This window comes from Notamacropus eugenii, chromosome 1 (genome assembly GCF_028372415.1).
Source record: "Notamacropus eugenii isolate mMacEug1 chromosome 1, mMacEug1.pri_v2, whole genome shotgun sequence".
In the NCBI taxonomy this organism is placed as follows: domain Eukaryota; kingdom Metazoa; phylum Chordata; class Mammalia; order Diprotodontia; family Macropodidae; genus Notamacropus; species Notamacropus eugenii.
In genome coordinates this window covers 262939828-262955249 of record NC_092872.1, presented here as the reverse complement: position 1 = coordinate 262955249, position 15422 = coordinate 262939828, and the positions used below count along the sequence as shown (strand labels likewise).

Genomic DNA, 15422 nt, shown 5'->3' with positions numbered 1-15422 from the left:
CTTCATCATGTCTTACCCAGGCTATTATACTTAAGAGATTTGTGTGTGTGTGTGTGTGTGTGTGTGTGTGTGTGTGTGTGTGTGTGTGTCTGGTTATTCCACCAGTTCTGAAGCCAACTATCAATAGAGTTAATTGGTTTACATTCCTTTAACTGGTCCACAAGGAGATAAGGTCAGATTGACATGATCTATTTTTGACCAAGTTATATTTGTTCTTACTAATCACCACCTTCTTTTCCAAATATACACAATTCATTTAAGAGCACATCATACAAAGAGTCAAAATCAGCCATAGGGAGATGGTTTGAAAAACAAAACATATATCTACCCTCTACTTGTTTTTTGAAAGTTGATTTGTGATTTGTCCACTGTGACATCTGTGGCAATCTTTTTATTCTTAAATTTTTTTCAGCAACCAACAATAGGTCAGCAATTATATCTATCACTTTTTTCAGCACATCGTAATGTCTATCTGATTCTGATGACTTGAATTTACCAAAGGTAATTATGTGCTCTTTTAATATCTCAGTTATCTTGGATGGCAATCTGTTATTAATCATTTTTCTTGCATCCTCCTCAATCTGAATTATTCTTAGTAGAAAAAAATACTATGCAATGTAAGAACTACATAGTCATGCTTTCTCTTTATCATCTATTATTATCATCTCATCCACATTGGAGAATAATCTCTTCCCTTCTAGCCCCCACCAGAGCTATCATGCTTTGAATTCTATTGATCTTGATATGATTCTTAACAATCAATGCTATTTTTTTTTATTTACTTACTTGTTCTTGTTTCCGTTTCTACATCGGCTCCTATAAAAACTGAAATTGCTCAATGAAATCACAGTGCACGCACTACATTCAATTGAGAATGTCATGCTCATAAGAATTTAATTTCTGAGACAGTCCTATAACTCCTTGGTGATTTACAAGCAATTGTATAATATATCTCTTCACTATGAACTCTGAAATATTCTCTCCCTACCATCACCCCAAATAAGGGTAAGAATAATATTATTCTCAATTTCCTTCTTCTTTTACAACACAAACTATAGCACAACACTTATTTTCTTCCAAATTTTCTTTTTTCATTTCCACTTAGACAACTAAGCTCCTCCCTACTTCAAAAAGGGAGATCCAGATTAACTATTTGCCTCATGATTTCCTCCATGTGTTGAATATATATATGTATATATATATGCTTATGTATATATATATGTATGTATATACATATATATATATGGTTGTTAAAGCTAGTCTCATTTCAGTTGTTCAGCTCTTAATACTAAGAGTTACATGAACAAATGAGAGGGAGAATATTTTCATAATTTTAATTACATGATCTAATAGTTCAAGTTAGCTTCCTCGACTATAGTTTTTCTCCATATTAGTTTTTTGATATGTTTCCCAAATTCATAATCAGTTTATTCCACATGGTCAGGTGGCTAGTTTGTTACTCTGACACCAAAAAATATATCCATTTCTTCCATTTTTTATCCTTTCCCAAAAAACTTATTGCCTCAATTTTATAATTTTCTTCACATGATTATGCATTTTCTATATATCAGTACTATGTCAGTTGGTTCTTTCTGAATTAAATGTATTCTCTCATAACCAAAGACACCATCCACCAAAACTTTGTAATTTTTTTAGATTAAATATACCTTTTTATGCTAAAATTTGTAGTTCACTTTCTTTGTTACATCTATTCTACATGTTTACACAAAGACATCTAAGACATTCAATTTCATTATTGCCACACTTTCATGGCTACTGTAGGTCTTCTCTACTAATAATCTGCTTCCTATGTTATACCTGCTCATTTACATGGCAAATAAATGTTTCCATTATATTTCATTCCATCCATACATTTTAACTCTAAAGTACTATAAACTGAATTTTTAAGTCTAATGTATGTACAAGGCAAGTTAATTTTACCCATGTTTCATTAGATATACACTGTCTTCACCAATTGTATTTTATTCCTATGTCTTAAGTTGATTTAGAGATCCAAATGTTACTCTCACCTTAAAAAGTGATTCACTCCTCATTCCCAGCAAATTGACAAAGACACCAAAAGATTGGAATCATCAACTCTGGCAGGGTTGTAAGAAAATATTCACACTAGTACATTGTTGGTGGAGCAGTTTATCAGCAAGACCATATTGGAAATCAATATGTTATACTGAAAATAAAGTGGTTAAAATACCCATACATTTTAACTCAGAGATTCCATTGCTAGTCATATACCTCAAGGAGGTTTGCTGACAAAAATAATATCTCATATTCAATAACACATTTTAGAAGCACTTTTTCTAGTATTTGAGAACTGGAAAGAATAGTATTTCATTATTTGGGAGATGGCTAACCTGACAAATGTGATAAATACAGGTAATCATGACTTATACTAATTGATGAAGAGAGTACTAAGCAAAATCACAGTGAATACAGCAATGGAAATAGAACAACCATAAAATAAATAAAAGTGAATATTGCAGAATTATGAAGAAAAAGAATAGCCCTGATGAAGAGATATAGGACCCTTTGTCAACAGAAGTAGGAAATCAACAGTTGTGGAATATTGCACATATTTTCACAACTTGTCACTATATTGATTGATTTTGATGATTTTTTTCCTCTTTTCCTTTTTTATTATTTTCTTAAAATATTCTTTGTTCTATCAGATGCCTCTGTGGGAGGATGGAGATTTGGGATACTGGAGAAAATTTAGGTGATATAAAAGCAAAACATTTCAGTAGAATTTTTTTTTTAGCATTAAAGAAAAATAAGACACAAAAAAAGAAAAAAAAAATTTCTTCAATTCAGTTTTCTCTTCTGAAGCCTTTACTTCTGCTCAGCAAGTGGTAAAAATGTCACTATGCCCTTAAGGTCTCCTAGACTCCATAGTCACAACTAGTGCTCTACAGGTTTCTGTCTTGCAGAATAATTTGAAAGCACATGCATCAGCACAAGTGGTCATTAAGTTTGACAAGTCTCTGGAGGTTCTACATTCATCACAACCCTGATACACAGACAATGAAAGTGGAATCCTTTCTATTGTCCATATCACATCAATTTATTTGAGAGCTTTTCTGCAGTTCTCTTGCAGTAAGACTTTTTCCCTCTTCCAAATGTTTAGGCAAGAAAGCTTTTTTTCAGAGCATGGTGGATCAGAATTGCATGCAAGAGACTGGTAAGAAAGCTCTTTTTGAAATTTTATTGCAGTGTCCTTCATCTTTCCCTTACAATGTGCTTGCAAGACTCATATGAAACAATGATGGAGCATTCTCTGTAAAATGTAAAGTACTACACTTGTATATAGTACATATACATCCATATATACACACGTGTGCATATGTATACATATATTATATTTTCTTGTTTTATAAACCTTCTGGAGTGTCAGATTTAGAGGCAGGAAGTTTTGACTTCAAACCTTGACTCAGATCCTTGCTAGCTGTGTGTCTTTGGGGAAACCACTTAAACTCTCTCACCCTCACTATCCTCGTGTCTAAGATGAAGATGTTAATAGATCATAATGGCACCTACTTCACAAGAGTTTTTTATAAGCATCCAATGAAATAATAGATGTGAAGCACTTCACAAAACCTAAAGTGATATATAAATGTTACTATCAATTATTCATAAAATTTCTTTAAAAAACAATATTAGTCTAGGGTTGCTATATAGTCATGAATTGTGGAAGATATTGACCCTAGAAAATTAAAAATTGCAAGTTACCCAAACAGCAGAGGAAAATCATATGGTACAGATAAGTAGGAAGCACCATGTTATCAACAGCGTCTATTGTATGAAAAGAAGTTTAAAAACATCACCAAAGACATGCATGGCAAGGATAGGAGGGCACAGATCATTTAGAGCAAGAGGTAATTGACAACCAGCCTCAACAGAACGTTTGGTATTCTAGAAATGACAGAGTAAATCAAAAACTGACTTCCAAGTGTTCAGTGGATCATCCTTGAAAGGCATGGGGCACTGTGGACAAGAATCTCCCAGAATGTTTGGACATAGAGGAAGCTATATATAAGATTATGAGACCCTCAATCAATTGCTGAAGATCTAATTATGACACCTCTCTAACTTTCTTCATGCTAGGCACAATTTACAGATTATGATTTGAGCCTTTCATGTCCTGGAACTTTTTCACCGAGTACCAGATGTTTTAGAGATTCTGAGAAATTTAAAAATACCAGTGTTCTAATAAACCACTTTGATAGAGATAAAGGGCTTTCAATACACTCCTCAAAGCATTTTATTCCCATGACTTCAAAGATTTTTGGCTGAGAAAGCAATCTCTTATGGAAATAATATTTCAATTAGGTAAGTGTTTAATTCTTCTCCTGCCTGGTCCTTTCACATGTAAATCAACCAAATAAATAGCAGGAATCTGTTCAGATTTTGCAAGAAGTGACAGAAGATAGTCAACCTTTTAAAAAGAACTCTTCTCTGTTCTTGCTGTGGGACATTTGAGATCTCTTGGGAGATTTTTTCAACCCAATAGGATTTGGAGAATAGGACAACCTCAACAATCCAATGCTCCATATTAAATATCTGGGTGTATCTTTTACATATCTTTGGCAGTTGACAAATCCATAGGCAATGACTTTTAGGCTCCTTCTTCTCTCCTCAGCGCTGAGTTGCTGAGCCAACAGAAAATCTGGGAATGGGTAAAGAAGTGTCACCTCTCACTGGGAGCAAAGATGATGTTCTTGGCTTCTACCCATTGATTTTGATATATATATAGCAGGATGGAAATCCTTTATAGTCTGATACTCAAACTATATTTCAAAGATAATGAGTACAGGCATAAACTCATTGCACGTTCTTTTCAATTTAGGGTTTGTTCTATATTTTATGAGGGAAATCACTGGGCACATGATCACAGTTTTTCTACCTTATTAGAGTCTCCCAGAGTACACACTCTGTTAGGAGAGCCTCAAGGCCTCAGGGTCATTTTACACAATGATGCATTGGAGGAACACATAGATTACAGACCTGTTAACAGACAATGTCTGGTGTCCAAAGATGAGCTAAGTAAAGATAGGAGAAATAGGCCATCAGTATCATGAGCCTTAAAATGGGATTGCAATTATTTTCCCCACTACAGTTAATAAAGACATTCCAGTAAAATGTAGTAATTTACATATATACAATCATAAAATCTTAGTGTAGACTTTAAAATGATCGTAGAGGATATTTAGTCCAATTTCTTTAATGTCTATTTATTTTTTAGTTTTCAACATTCATTTCCACAAAATTATGAGTTCCAAAATTTCTCCCCATTTCTCTTTTCCCCCACCCCAAAATGCCATGCAGTCTGATTATCCTTTCCCTCAATCTGCCCTCCCTTCTATCACACCCCTCCCTTCCCTTATCCCCATCTTCTCTTTTTTCTTGTAGGGCAAGACAGATTTCTATACCCCATTACCTGTAGTTTTTTTTTTGTTTTTTTTTTTGCAATTTCCAAAATAATTTTTATTGTCTGGTTTCTGTACTTTAGTTCTCCTTCTCCTGTACAGTCTTGATATCCTGGAATCGACCAGTACGCCAGGCAGTGGTGAGACCCACCTTTCGTCCAGCTGGGACATCTCTTCAAATGGTGAATGGTTTTCCAATATGCTGGTGATTACCTCCTCCGAAGGGATGTTCCACAGGATTCACGGCCACACCCCAGACACGAGACCAGCAGTTTCTCTTGGCCTTGTATTTGTGGTAGGCACAACCTGCCTTAAGGATGGGTTTATCAATACGACCTCCTCTAGCAACAACACCAACCACAGCTCTGTTTGCAGAGGAGATCACTTTCTTAGAGCCTGAAGGTAACTCCACCCCTGTTTTCTTGGTTTCAGGGTTATGAGAAATCACTATGGCATAGTTTCCAGATGCACGGGCAAGCTTATCCCAGTCCCCAGGCATTTCTTCAAGACAGTACACTATGGTCCCTTCAGGCATAGTGCGAACCGGGAGGACATTGCCAATGCTGAGCTGAGCTTTCTTACCACAGTACACAAACTGGCCGGTATGGATACTTTCAGCAGCTCTGTCCTCTTTTTAAATCAATAAGGATGCCGGAAAGCAACTTTTACAAGAGGAGCCCCTCGGCCTCGATCATGGATTATGTCCTTTACGACGCCCTTAATGTAGCCATGCCTCTCGGTGAAGTCGACAGCCCGGAGCCTGGCCACCCCTTTCCTGTGTTTCACGTGAGCGTGGAAGAAGGAGCCCGCACCTTTCCTCTGACCATGGATCACTCGACCCATTTCTCGCGGTCTGACTCTGGACTTGCTAGAAAGAGCACCTGTAGCTCTAATTTCCCAGTTGTGTGCAAAAACAATCTTCAACATTTGTTCTTAAACCTTGAGTTCCAACCTCTCTTCCTTCCTCCCTCCCCACTCATCCCCACTAAGATGGCCAGCAATTCAGTAGAGGCTATATATGTGTAGTTTTGCTGGAGACTTCCATAACATTCATGTTGTGTAAGACTAACTATATTTCCCTCCATCCTATCCTGCTCCTCATTTCTTCTATTCTCTCTTTTGACTTTGTCCCTCTGCATAAGTGTTTACTTCTAATTGCTCCCTCCTCCCATTTGCCCTCCTTTCCATCTTCCCCCACTCACCCACTGCACTTATCCCCTTCTCCCCTACTTTCCTGTAGTATAAGATAGATTTTCATACCAAATTAAGTGAGCATGTTATTCCCTCCTTAGGCCAAATGTGGCTTAAGTAATGAGAGTAATGTTCACTTTTTCCCTCACATTTCCTCCCTTTTCTCCTCCATTGAAAAATTTTTTTCTTGCCTCTTTTATGAGATAATTTGCCCCATTCCATTTCTCCCTTTCTCCTCCTAATATATTTCTCTTTCACCCCTTAATTTTATTTTTTAGCTATCATCCCTTCTTATTCAACTCACCCTGTTCTCTGTCTATGTGTGTGTGTGTCTGTGTGTGTGAGTGTGTGTGTGTGCGTGTGTGTGTGTAATCCTCCAACTACCCAAATACTGAGAAAAGTTTCAAGAGTTACAAATATTATCTTTTCATGTAGGAATGCAAACAATTCAAAGTTAGAAATTCCCTTATGATGCCTCTTTCCCATTTACTTTTTCATGCTTCTCTTGATTCTTGTGTTTGAAAATGAGATTTTCTATTCAGCTCTGATCTTTTCATCAAGAATGCTTGAAAGTCCTCTATTTAACTGAATGGCCATTTTTTCTCCTAAAGTATTATACTCAGGGGGCAGAGCCAAGATGGCGAAGTAGAAAGACGCACATACACATAGCTCCGAACACACAAACCACAGAACGGCTAGAGGGGACCAAGCCAGGGCGAATTCTGCACCCAGAGACCACGGAGTATTGGAGCGAGGGAGATTCCTGCTCCAGAGAGACCTGCGGACCTCTCGCAGGAGGTCCTTCGCGCCGCGGACTGGGCGCCGGGACGGGGAGCAGAGTGTGGCCCTGCCTCGGCCGCGACACTGAGGGGAGGAGATCTGAGAGGGCTATGGGGACGGGATCTCCAGCGGCCACGCGGGTCCCCCCACCCACAGAGGGACCTGTAAACCTCTCGCAAAAGGTCCGTCGCGCTGCAGACACGGAGCCCAGCCCGGACCTGCGGTGGCGGCAGCGGCGGCCACGGCTCCGAGAGGCACAGATCTGAGAGGGCTCCGGAGGCGGGATCTTCAGCGGCAGCACGGGCCCCCCCCACCAACAGGCGACTGACGGGGGTGGGTGAGAGAGTCTCTTTGGCTGGTTGAGAGGGGAGTGGGGTGCCCCCAAGGTTCGGGCCCCCCCAGGAGGTGGGGGCTGAGAGGCGGCTGCAGACGGGGGCTCCCCAAACAGGCAGGAGCCTGGATCCATTGTGTAAGGTCTGTGCATAAACCCCCAGAGGGAACTATGCCTGAGAGGCGGCCCTGCCCCTGACCACCTGAACTTAATTCTCACACTGAATAGCAGCCCTGCCCCCACCAAAAATCCTAAGGCGGGAAGCAGCATTTGAATCTCAGTCCCCAAATGCTGGCTGGGAGGACCAGGAGGCGAGGTGGGTGTGAGGAGGACATTCAGAGGTCAGGCCACTGGTTGGAGAAAATGCCAAGAAAAGGGAAAAGAAATAAAACTATTGAAGGGTACTTTACCGGAGAAAAGACACTTCCTCCCTTCCTTTCTGATGGGGAGGAACAATGCTTGCCATCAGGCAAAGACACAGAAATCGAGGATTCTGTGTCCCAGCCCACCCAATGGGCTCGGGCCATGGAAGAGCTCAAGAGGAATTTTGAAAATCAAGTTAGAGAGGTGGAGGAAAAGCTGGGAAGGGAAATGAGAGGGATGAGGGAGAAGCATGAAAAGCAGATCAGCTCCCTGCTAAAGGAGAACCAAAAAAATCTTGAAGAAATTGGCACCTTGAGAACTAGCCTAACTCAGCTAGCAAGGGAGGTGCAAGGGGCCAATGAGGAGAAGAATGCTTTCAAAAGCAGAATTAATCAAATGGAAAAGGAGATTCAAAAGCTCACTGAAGAAAATAGATCTTTCAAAATTGGAATGGTACAGATGGACGCTAAGGACTTTTCGAGAAAGACAGATATCTCAGAACATACCGCGCAGATTTGAAAAATGGAAGATAATGTGAAATATCTTATTGGAAAAACAACTGACCTAGAATATAGAATCAGGAGAGACAATGTAAAAATTCTGGGACTACCTGAAAACCATGATCAAAAGAAGAGCCTAGACATCATCTTCCATGAAATTATCAAGGAAAACTGCCCTGAGATTCTAGAACCAGAAGGCAAAATAAATATTCAAGGAATCCGCAGAACACCGCATGAAAGAGATCCAAAAAGAGAAACTCCTAGGAGCATTGTGGCCAAATTCCAGAATTCCCAGGTGAAAGAGAAAATATTGCAAGCAGCTAGAAAGAAACAATTCAAGTATTGTGGAAATACAATCAGGATAGCACAAGATCTGGCACCCTTTACATTGAGGGATAGAAGGGAATGGAATAGGATATTCCAGAAGTCAAAGGAACTAGGACTGAAGCCAAGAATCACCTACCCAGCAAAACTGAGTATAATACTTCAGGAGAAAAAATGGTCTTTCAATGAAATAGAAGACTTTCAAATTTTCCTGATGAAAAGACCAGAGCTGGAAAGAAAATTTGACTTTCTAACACAAGAATGAAGAGAACCATGAAAAGGCGAACAGCAAAGAGAAATCATAAGGGACTTACTAAAGTTGAACTGTTTACATTCCTACATGGAAAGACAATATTTATAACTCTTGAAACATTTCAGTATCTGGGCACTGGGTGGGAGTACACACACACACACATGCACACACGCACACATACATAGAGACAGAGTGCACAGAGTGAATTGAAGAGGATGGGATCATATATTAAAAAAAAATGAAATCAAGCAGTGAGAGAGAAATATTGGGAGGAGAAAGGGAGAAGTTATATGGGGCAAATTATCTCTCATAAAAGAGGCAAGCAAAAGACTTATTAGTGGTGGGATAAAGAGGGGAGGCAAGAGAAAAACATGAGGTCTACTCTCATCACATTCCACTAAAGGAAAGAATATAATGCACACTCCTTTTGATAGGAAAACCTATCTCATAATACAGGAGAGTGGGGGACAGGGGCACAAGCAGAGTGGGGGGGAGGATGGAGGGGAGGGCATGGGGAGGAGAATGCAATACGAGGTCGACACTCATGGGGAGGGAAAGGACCATAAGAAAATAGAAGTAAAGGGGGACAGGATAGGATGGAGGGAAATATAATTAGTCCTATACAACACAACTAGTATGGAAATCATTTACAAAACTAAACAGATATGACCTATATTGAATTGCCTGTCTTTCAAGGGGAAGGGGTGGAGAGGGAGGGAGCTAAGGAGGTTAGAACTCAAAGTGTTAGGACCAAATGTAATGTTCTTACCACTGGGTAACAAGAAATACAGGTTAAGGGGTCAAGAAAGCTATCTGGTCCTACAGGACAAAAGAGAAGACAGAGACAAGGGCAGGGAGGGAGGATAGAGGAGAGAGCAGATAGGTCACAGGGGCAATTAGAAAGCTCGGGTTTGGGGGGGAGGGGATAAAAGGGGAGAAAATTTGTAACCCAAAATTGTGTGAAAATAAATGTTAAAAATTAATAAAAAAAAATAAATAAAGAGTTCATAATGAATGAAAAAAAAAGTATTATACTCAGTTTGACTGTGTAGGTGATTCTTAGTTTTAATCCTAGTTCCTTTGACTTTGGAAATATCATATTCCAAGCCCTTCAATCCCTTAATGTAGAAGCTGCTAGATCTTGTGTTATCCTGATTGTATTTCCACAATACTTGAATTGTTTCTCTCTAGCTGCTTACAGTATTTTTCTCCTTGACCTGGGAACTCTGAAATTTGGCTATAATATTCCTAGGGAGTTTCTCTCTTCAGATTTCTTTCAGGAGGTAATTGGTGGATTCTTTCAATAATGATTTTGCCCTCTGGTTCTATAATATCAGGGTAGTTTTCCTTGATAATTTCATGAGAGATGATGCCTAGCCTCTTTTATTGGATCATGGCTTTCAGGTAATCCCATAATTTTTAAATTATCTCACCTGGATCTATTTTCCAGGTCACTTGTTTTTCCAATGAGATATTACACATTATCTTCTATTTTTTTCAGTTTTTAGGTTTTGTTAGGTTTTAATTTCTTGGTTTCTTTCTCATAAAGTCACTGGCTTCCCTCTACTCTTCTAATCTTTAAAGAACTATTTTCTTCAGTGAGTTTTTGAACCTCCTTTTCCATTTGGGTCATTCTGCTTTTTAAAGCATTCTTCTCCTCATTGACTTTTTGAGCCTCTTTTGCCAATTGAGTTAGCCTATTTTTAAAGGTGTTATTTTCTTCAGCATTTTATTGGGTCTTCTTTAGCAAGCTGTTGGCTCACGTTTCATGATTTTCTTGCATTGCTCTCATTTCTTTTCCCAATTTTTCTTCCACCTCTCTTACTTGATTTCCAAAATCCTTTCTGAGCTCTTCCATGGCCTGAGACCATTGCATATTTATTTTGGGGGTTTTGGATGCAGAAGCCTTGATTTTTAGGTTTTCCTCTGATGGTATGTATTGTTCTTCCTCAGGTGAAAGAATGGGAGAAAATACCTTTTCAACAAGAAAGTAGCCTTCTGTAGTCTTATTTTTTTTCCCTTTTGGGGGCATTTTCCCAGCCAGTTACTTGGCTTTTGAGTCCTTTGTCAACAGGAGGGTATAACCTGGGAACCTATAAGTTCTCAGTTCCTCTAAGGTGGAACAATCAAGGGAGAGGAGTTTACTCCCCTCTTTACCTGTGCTGTGGTCTGGGAGCAACTGTTCTGCCCAGGATCTGCCAGCAGTGTTACCTCTCTAGATTCACCCCTAGCTCTACTGCCAGCAACCCAGGAGAGCCACTCAGAGCTGAGATCCAGATCAGCTGCTCAACACCCCTAGGGTCTTTAAGTGAAGAGCTCCAAAAATGGACACTGCCCCTGCAGTGGCTGCTGGTGGTGGGTCAAGACCACGTTCTCTTCTCACTCAAGTGAAAGAGCTTTCTTACTGACCTTTGAAGCTGTCTTTGGTATTTGTGGGTTGAGCAATCCGGGAACTGCTGCTGAATAGTGGCACCCTGAAGCCTGTTCCAATCTTGTCCCTGCTGCCCTGTGGCCCATGCTAGTCTGCAACCTTCCTTGTCGACCTTCCAGGCTGTCTTGGGCTGGAAATATCCTTCACTCTGCCATTTTGTGTCTTCTGCTGCTCTAGAATTTGTTTAGATTCATTTTTTACAGGTATTTTATGGGCTATAGTGGGAAACTTCTACAGGTCCATCTTTTTACTCCACCATTTTGGCTCCACCCCCTCCTTTTTTTTTTTATTTTACAAATGAGGAACCTGAACTTATGTGACTTTCCTAAGGTTATAAAAGTAGTCATAATCAGTGTCAAGATAAGAAGGAGGAGGAGGAGGAAAAGCAGCAGCAGCATTTACATAGCACCTACCATGTGCTGGGTTGTTGCTGTTCAGTCATTTTCAGTTGTATCTGGTTCTTTACGACCACCATTTGGGTTTTCCTTGCTAAAGATATTAATGTGGTTTGGCAATTCCTTCTCCAAATAATTTTATAGATGAGGAAACTGAAGCAAACAGCGTTAAGCAATTTGGCCAGAGTCATATATCTAATAAATGTCTGATATCAGATTTGAATTTTGGAAGATGAGTCTTTCTAACTCCAGGCCTAACACTGTATCTATTGAAATACCTAGCTGCCCACACAACCCTTGCAGTTAGATGCCATTACTATCCCCATTGTGGAAGTAAGGGCAGAAGGATTTTAAATGACTAGCTAAAAGCCACACAGCTAGTAAGTGCTGAGCCTAGATCTTTCTGACTCCAGACCCATTGCAATAACTAGCTGCTGTAATAGCTAGTATCCTACTATGTGCCAGACACTAGACTAAGAACTTTATAAATATTATCTTATTTGATCCTCACAATAACCCTGAGAAATAGGTACTCTTATTAACCCCATTGTTTATAGTTAATGAAACTGAAACAGAGGTTAAGTGACTTGCCCAAAATCACACATCTAATAATTATTTCAGGGCAAATTTGAACTCAGATGTTCCTGAAAAGAGGTCTAGTGCTTTGAATATGTGATACCACCCACTGCCATGTTCTGTAACTCCAACCTCTTCAGTGAGGTTATGATTCATGTTAGTGGAAAGGATGCCTCACGGTCATAAACTTACTCATCCATGACATATAGAAGTATTATGCTAACTATGATGATGATAGTAACTGCCATTCATTCTAGTGGTTTCAGTTTTTTTATCTCATCTGATTTTCATAATAACCATCTGACATTATTATTTTTATCTTAATGATTAGAAAGCTGAGGTCCAAAGAGAAGAAGTGACTTTAAGAAACAGAGGTTCATGAATTTAGAACTGAAAAATATCTTAGAGGACATGAAGTTCAACTTTCTCCTTTTGGAGATGAGGCAACTGTAGCATGGAGAGGGCAAGGGACTGACCAAGGACACCACCACAAATCAACAACTGAAATGGGCTTTGGATCCAGGTCTTCCTCTCAGAGCCTCTAATGCTATTCATTTTGCCACACTACTCTTGACAAACACTGTGGAAGCCATTTAGCATAGAAGGGCCACATTTTTATTGCAATGTCCAAATTCACCCTTAACCTACCTGTATTGAATTAGAATTGTTTTGTAAGGAGGAATTATTGCCAAAATTAAAGTGATAATAAGCATCTTTTTTATTGTTGTTGGGTGGCCATATATATCATAATGTTATTTGTTCATGTGTACAATTGCTGCTAGTCACGGAAGATCTCATCACAGACCTACCTAAATATTTGGGAGGTGTTGATTTCTAAGTTTTCCTATCTGTGAGCTTTATTCATGCACACTGAGTATGCCCCCCACCATGCAACAATACATCAGAAATATCTCTATTTTTTCAGAACTTCCAGCAGTTCTCACAGAAGGAAAAAAAAATAATGCCAATACTTAAATGATGTTAACATGAAGAAAAGAAGTTAGACCAGTTGGCCTCAAACCATTTAATTCCACATGATTCTTTGAGAACCACTTTTTTTCTACCGCTCTGTTTTCCCAAGGGAACCATGGTATCTATATAATCCAGTAGCTGCACAGGCCAGTGGCAAAGACCTAAACTGGAAGAAGTGAGCTTCATTTTTAACAAAGAGTTCTCTTCACTCTTGGGGTCATTCAGCTCAGCTCCTATGGAAATTGACAGAGTTCTTGGGTAGAGCAGTGATGAAAAACTCCGCCTGACATTTGCTCCATTCTTCAAAGTGTATTTAAAAGGAGGGTGTAGACTTTTCTAAGTTGTGTTTTAAAGTTCAAGCCTATTATACATTTAGATAAGCATGTTCCATCTGTTTCATCAAAGAATAAATATAGCTCCATCCTCCAAAATGGTCAGGGTTGCTGGCAGGACACATGGAATTTTGATAAATGCCCTGGATACAAAGACAGAGACAATTTTTTCAAGTAATGGTGAATGTGAATCTTAGCAATTGGAAGATGAGGGGGTGATTGAGCTATGGTGTGGGAGTAGAGGAAGGATTCAGAATTAGAAAACCATTCTTGTTTCCTAGAGCAGTGTTGTTAATATTCTGCTGAGAAGCTTTTCACATCGGTCTCAACAACCAAGAATTTGGAGTTTGTTAGATATAGCAATTTTCAAACATGTTTTACTAGATGCTAAAGACAAATGTGTACATAGGGAAATTAATAATCAGGGCATCCTTTAAAAAATGGGACAGAGCAAGAATAATCATTTTGCCACTTTTTCTAAAGCCCTTTGGACATTTGGAATTTAAAAAGGATGACCATACATATGTCTACACACACACACACACACACACACACACACACACACATGCAGAGAGTGAGAAAGTATCACAAGAAAGGTGATACAGTTATCTAGAGTGAGCATATCAAAGTGTAGACTAAAAAAAAAGAAATCAATCTATTTTTCCATCACCTACATGCAATTCTCCATTTTTGTTTTTGTTATTATTGTTTAAAAATCATCTCCTTACTTCAACTCAGGAGCTGTGAGTCTAGCACTCCAAGTATTATTATCATCATCATTTTACAGAGGAGGAAACTGATGTTTAGTGATGGTAAATTAACTGCTTACACTCACGCAGGTAGTAAATGAGAAAGCTAATACCTATCCCTAGTTCTTGTGATGTATGTGTGTGTTATACAATAAGAAACTTAGTTTGGAAGTACAAAGTTTTTGGGTTTTTTTTTCCTATCCTCTATTTGTTACGAGAAGAGGATGAATAGAAAATGAGTACACCTAGGAAATTATTCCAAATGGTTTTCTCTCTGGTGGATCCAGGGTCAGAAACACCTCAGCCCACACTCCTACTATCTCCACATTTAGAGAAAAGATACTATACAATGGGAATGATTATTCATAATAGTCTTAAGGAAGGAACAGAGAAATTGTAATAGTCTTCTTAATCAAAGATAAAATTACATGTTCATGTCAAGAATATTGTATTACATTCTAATTTTATGTAAATTGCTAATCTGCATCCAATGTGTGTAACTCAAAGTTAGCCAGAAGTATTCCCCTATGATGGTAGGTTAATGACCGTTTATGATGTAAGTAAATTAATCTTTTCTATTTTTTCTCATTCTACAAAAGTATTTTATTAATGAAGTGACTTCTTATCCACACTCAGTAACCCTGGCTCAAGATTCCAATGGAAAGTACTTTTAATGAGATTTTAGAATTTGGAGATGGTTGTGGCTTTTTAAATCACTGAACATCATTGTAACATAGAGAACAAAATCTATAAAGAGTATAGAAGCAGTAGCAAAGGAAGATAA

The 15422-nt window shown here is 38.8% G+C and overlaps 1 protein-coding gene and 1 pseudogene across 3 annotated transcripts in view; both read right to left on the bottom strand.

The window, feature by feature from the left end:
- The window catches only part of CTNNA3 (catenin alpha 3), a 1968199-nt gene that overhangs the window by 296864 nt on the left and 1655913 nt on the right, over nt 1-15422 (bottom strand). The window lies entirely within an intron of this gene.
- Nucleotides 5496-6299, bottom strand: LOC140525096 (large ribosomal subunit protein uL2-like; annotated as a pseudogene).